The sequence below is a fragment of the Monodon monoceros genome, unplaced genomic scaffold (assembly GCF_005190385.1).
Source record: "Monodon monoceros isolate NGI ecotype Baffin Bay Population unplaced genomic scaffold, NGI_Narwhal_1 Super_Scaffold_11, whole genome shotgun sequence".
Lineage (NCBI taxonomy): Eukaryota > Metazoa > Chordata > Mammalia > Artiodactyla > Monodontidae > Monodon > Monodon monoceros.
In genome coordinates, this window is record NW_021703767.1 from 53,287,541 (window position 1) to 53,293,540 (window position 6,000).

Sequence of the window (6,000 nt, forward strand, 5' to 3'; positions counted from 1 at the left end):
TCATCCAATGATGGACACTTAGGTTGCTTCCATCTCCGGGCTATTGTAAATAGAGCTGCAATGAACATTTGGGTACATGACTCTTTTTGAATTATGGTTTTCTCAGGGTATATGCCCAGTAGTGGGATTGCTGGGTCATATGGTAGTTCTATTTGTAGTTTTTTAAGGAACCTCCATACTGTTCTCCACAGTGGCTGTATCAATTTACATTCCCACCAACAGTGTAAGAGGGTTCCCTTTTCTCCACACCCTCTCCAGCATTTATTGTTTCTAGATTTTTTGATGATGGCCATTCTGACTCATGTGAGATGATATCTCATTGTAGTTTTGATTTGCATTTCTCTAATGATTAGTGATGTTGAGCATTCTTTCATGTGTTTGTTGGCAGTCTGTATATCTTCTTTGGAGAAATATCTATTTAGGTCTTCTGCCCATTTTTGGATTGGGTTGTTTGTTTTTTTGTTATTAAGCTGCATGAGCTGCTTATAAATTTTGGAGATTAATCCTTTGTCAGTTGCTTCATTTGCAAATATTTTCTCCCATTCTGAGGGTTGTCTTTTGGTCTTGTTTATGGTTTCCTTTGCTGTGCAAAAGCTTTGAAGTTTCATTAGGTCCCATTTGTTAATTTTTGTTTTTATTTCCATTTCTCTAGGAGGTGGGTCAAAAAGGACCTTGCTGTGATTTATGTCATAGAGTGTCCTGCCTATGTTTTCCTCTAAGAGTTTGATAGTTTCTGGCCTCACATTTAGGTCTTTAATCCATTTTGAGCTTATTTTTGTGTATGGTGTTAGGGAGTGATCTAATCTCATACTTTTACATGTACCTGTCCAGTTTTCCCAGCACCACTTATTGAAGAGGCTGTTCTTTCTCCACTGTACATTCCTGCCTCCTTTATCAAAGATAAGGTGACCATATGTGTGTGGGTTTATCTCTGGGCTTTCTATCCTGTTCCATTGATGTATATTTCTGTTTTTGTGCCAGTACCATACTGTCTTGATTACTGTAGCTTTGTAGTATAGTCTGAAGTCAGGAAGCCTGATTCCTCCAGCTCCATTTTTCATTCTCAAGATTGCTTTGGCTATTCGGGGTCTTTTGTGTTTCCATACAAATTGTGAAAATTTTTGTTCTAGTTCTGTGTAAAATGCCAGTGCTAGTTTGATAGGGATTGCATTGAATCTGTAGATTGCTTTGGGTAGTAGAGTCATTTTCACAATGTTGATTCTTCCAATCCAAGAACATGGTATATCTCTCCATCTATTTGTATCATCTTTAATTTCTTTCATCAGTGTCTTATAATTTTCTACATACAGGTCTTTTGTCTCCTTAGGTAGGTTTACTCCTAGATATTTTATTCTTTTTGTTGCAGTGGTAAATGGGAGAGTTTTCTTGATTTCACTTTCAGATTTTTCATCCTTAGTGTATAGGAATGCCAGAGATGTCTGTGCATTAATTTTGTATCCTGCTACTTTACCAAATTCATTGATTAGCTCTAGTAGTTTTCTGGTAGCATGTTTAGGATTCTCTATGTATAGTATCATGTCATCTGCAAAGAGTGACAGCTTTACTTCTTCTTTTCCGATTTGGATTCCTTTTATTTCCTTTTCTTCTCTGATTGCTGTGGCTAAAACTTCCAAAACTATGTTGAATAAGAGTGGTGAGAGTGGGCAACCTTGTCTTGTTCCTGATCTTAGTGGAAATGCTTTCAGTTTTTCACCATTGAGGACGATGTTGGCTGTGGGTTTGTCATATATGGCCTTTATTATGTTGAGGAAAGTTCCCTCTATGCTTACTTTCTGCAGGGTTTTTATCATAAATGGGTGTTGAATTTTGTTGAAAGCTTTCTCTGCATCTATTGAGATGATCATATGGTTTTTATCCTTCAATTTGTTAATATGGTGTATCATGTTGATTGATTTGTGTATATTGAAGAATCCTTGCATTCCTGGAATAAACCTCACTTGATCATGGTGTATGACCCGTTTAATGTGCTGTTGGATTCTGTTTGCTAGTATTTTGTTGAGGATTTTTGCATCTATGTTCATCAGTGATGTTGGCCTGTAGTTTTCTTTCTTTGTGACATCCTTGTCTGGTTTTGGTATCAAGGTGATGGTGGCCTCATAGAATGAGTTGGGGAGTGTTCCTCCCTCTGCTATATTTTGGAAGAGTTTGAGAAGGATAGGTGATAGCTCTTCTCTAAATGTTTGATAGAATTTGCCTGTGAAGCCATCTGGTCCTGGGCTTTTGCTTGTTGGAAGATTTTAAATCACAGTTTCAATTTCAGTGCTTGTGATTGGTCTGTTCATATTTTCTATTTCTTCCTGGTTCAGTCTCAGAAAGTTGTGCTTTTCTAAGAATTTGTCCATTTCTTCCAGGTTGTCCATTTTATTGGCATAGAGTTGCTTGTAGTAATCTCTTATGATCTTTTGTATTTCTGCAGTGTCAGTTGTTACTTCTCCTTTTTCATTTCTAATTCTATTGATTTCAGTCTTCTCCCTTTTTTTCTTGATGAGTCTGGCTAATGGTTTATCAATTTTGTTTATCCCTTCAAAGAACCAGCTTTTAGTTTTATTGATCTTTGCTATTGTTTTCTTCATTTCTTTTTCATTTATTTCTGATCTGATTTTTATGATTTCTTTCCTTCTGCTAACTTTGGGGGTTTTTTTGTTCTTCTTTCTCTAATTGCTTTAGGTGTAAGGTTAGGTTGTTTATTCGAGATTTTTCTTGTTTGTTGAGGTAGGATTGTATTGCTATAAACTTCCCTCTTAGAACTGCTTTTGCTGCATCCCATAGATTTTGAGTCATCATGTCTCCATTGTCATTTGTTTCTAGGTATTTTTTGATTTCCTGTTTGATTTCTTCAGTGATCACTTCGTTATTAAGTAGTGTATTGTTTAGCCTCCATGTGTTTGTATTTTTTACAGATCTTTTCCCGTAATTGAGTTCTAGTCTCATAGCATTGTGGTCGGAAAAGATACTTGATACAATTTCAATTTTCTTAAATTTACCAAGACTTGATTTGTGACCCAAGATATGATCTATCCTGGAGAATGTTCCATGGGCACTTGAGAAAAATGTGTATTCTGTTGTTTTTGGATGGAATGTCCTATAAATATCAATTAAGTCCATCTTGTTTAATGTATCATTTAAAGCTTGTGTTTCCTTATTTATTTTCATTTTGGATGATCTGTCCATTGGTGAAACTGGGGTGTTAAAGTCCCCTACTATGAATGTGTTACTGTCGATTTCCCGTTTTATGGCTGTTAGAATTTGCCTTATGTATTGAGGTGCTCCTATGTTCGGTGCATAAATATTTACAATTGTTATATCTTCTTCTTGGACCGATCCCTTGATCATTATGTAGTGTCCTTCTTTGTCTCTTCCTATAGTCTTTATTTTAAAGACTATTTTGTCTGATATGAGAAATGCTACTCCAGCTTTCTTTTTGTTTCCATTTGCATGAAATACCTTTTTCCATCCCCTTACTTTCAGTCTGTATGTGTCTCTAGGTCTGAAGTGGGTCTCTTGTAGACAGCAAATACATGCGTCTTGTTTTTGTATCCATTCGGCCAATCTGTGTCTTTTGGTGGGAGCATTTAGTCCATTTACATTTAAGGTAATTATCGATATGTATGTTCCCATTCCCATTTTCTTAATTGTTTTGGGTTCATTATTGTAGGTCTTTTCCTTCTTTTGTGCTTCTTGCCTAGAGAAGTTCCTTTAGTAGTTGTTGTAGAGCTGGTTTGGTGGTGCTGAACTCTCTCAGCTTTTGCTTGTCTGTAAAGGTTTTAATTTCTCCATCAAATCTGAATGAGCTCCTTGCTGGGTAGAGTAATCTTGGTTGCAGGTTTTTCTCCTTCATCACTTTCAATATGTCCTGCCACTCCCTTCTGGCTTGCAGAGTTTCTGCTGAAAGATCAGCTGTTAACCTTATGGGGATTCCCTTGTGTGTTATTTGTTTTTTTTCCCTTGCTGCTTTTAATATGCTTTCTTTGTATTTAATTTTTGACAGTTTGATTAATATGTGTCTTGGCGTATTTCTCCTTGGATTTATCCTGTATGGGACTCTCTGTGCTTCCTGGACTTGATTAACTATTTCCTTTCCCACATTAGGGAAATTTTCAACTATAATCTCTTCAAATATTTTCTCAGTCCCTTTCTTTTTCTCTTCTTCTTCTGGAACCCCTATAATTCGAATGTTGGTGCGTTTAATGTTGCCCCAGAGGTCTCTGAGACTGTCCGCAGTTCATTTCATTCTTTTTTCTTTATTCTGCTCTGCAGTAGTTATTTCCACTATTTTATCTTCCAGGTCACTTATTCGTTCTTCTGCCTCAGTTATTCTGCTATTGATCCCATCTAGAGTATTTTTCATTTCATTTATTGTGTTGTTCATCATTGTTTGTTTCATATTTAGTTCTTCTAGGTCCTTGTTAAATGTTTCTTGCATTTTGTCTATTCTATTTCCAAGATTTTGGCTCATCTTTACTATCATTATTCTGAATTCTTTTTCAGGTAGACTGCCTATTTTCCTCTTCATTTGTTAGGTCTGGTGGGTTTTTATCTTGCTCCTTCATCTGCTGTGTGTTTTTCCGTCTTTTCATTTTGCTTATCTTACTGTGTTTGGGGTCTCCTTTTTGCAGGCTGAAGGTTCATAGTTCCTGTTGTTTTTTACTGTCTGTCCCCAGTGGCTAAGGTTGGTTCAGTGGGTTGTGTAGGCCTCCTGGTGGAGGGGACTAGTGCCTGTGTTCTGGTGGATGAGGCTGGATCTTGTCTTTCTGGTGGGCAGGTCCACATCTGGTGGTGTGTTTTGGGGTGTCTGTAGACTGATTATGATTTGGGGCAGCCTCTCTGCTAATGGGTGGGGTTGTGTTCCTGTCTTGCTAGTTGTTTGGCATCGGATGTCCAGCACTGTACCTTGCTGGTCGTTGAGTGAAGCTGGGTGCCGGCGCTGAGATGGAGATCTCTGGGAGATTTTCGCCGTTTGATATTATGTGCAGCTGGGAGGCCTCTTGTGGACCAGTGTCCTGAAGTTGGCACTCCCACCTCAGAGGCACAGCACTAACTCCTGGCTGCAGCACCAAGAGCCTTTCATCCACACGGCTCCTTAATTTGGGATGATTCGTTGTCTATTCATGTATTCCACAGATGCAGGTACATCAAGTTGATTGTGGAGCTTTAATCCGCTGCTTCTGAGGCTGCTGGGAGAGATTTCCCTTTCTCTTCTTTGTTCTCACAGCTCCCAGGGGCTCAGCTTTGGATTTGGCCCCGAGTATGCGTGTAGGTCGCCGGAGGGCGTCTGTTCTTTGCTCAGACAGGATGGGGTTAAAGGAGCCGCTGATTCGGAGGCTCTGGCTCACTCAGGCCGGGGGGGTAGGGAGGGTCACGGAGTGCGGGGCGGGCCTGCGGCGGCAGAGGCCAGCGTGACGTTGCCAGCCTGAGGCGCGCCGTGCGTTCTCCCGGGGGTGTTGTCCCTGGATCCTCGGACCCTGGCAGTGGCGGGCTGCAAAGCCTCCCCGGAAGGGGGTGTGGATAGTGACCTGTGTTCGCACACAGGCTTCTTGGTGGCGGCAGCAGCGGCCTTAGCGTCTCACGTCTGTCTCTGGGGTCCGCACTTTTAGCTGCGGCTCGCGCCCATCTCTGGAGCTCCTTTCAGCAGTGTTCTTAATCCCCTCTCCTCGTGCACCAGGAAATAAAGAGGGAAGAAAAAGTCTCTTGCCTCTTCGGCAGGTCCAGACTTTTCCACGGACTCCCTCCCAGCTAGCCGTGGTGCACTAACGCCCTGCAGTCTGTGTTCACGCCGCCAACCCCAGTCCTCTCCCGGCGCTCCGACTGAGGCCGGAGCCTCAGCCCCTAGCCCCGCCCGCCCCGGCGGGTGAGCAGACAAGCCTCTCGGCTGGTGAGTGCCGGTCGACCCTGATCCTCTGTGCTGGAATCTCTCTGCTTTGCCCTCCGCACCCCTGTTGCTGTGCTCTCCTCCGCGGCCCCGAAGCTCCCCCCTCTGCC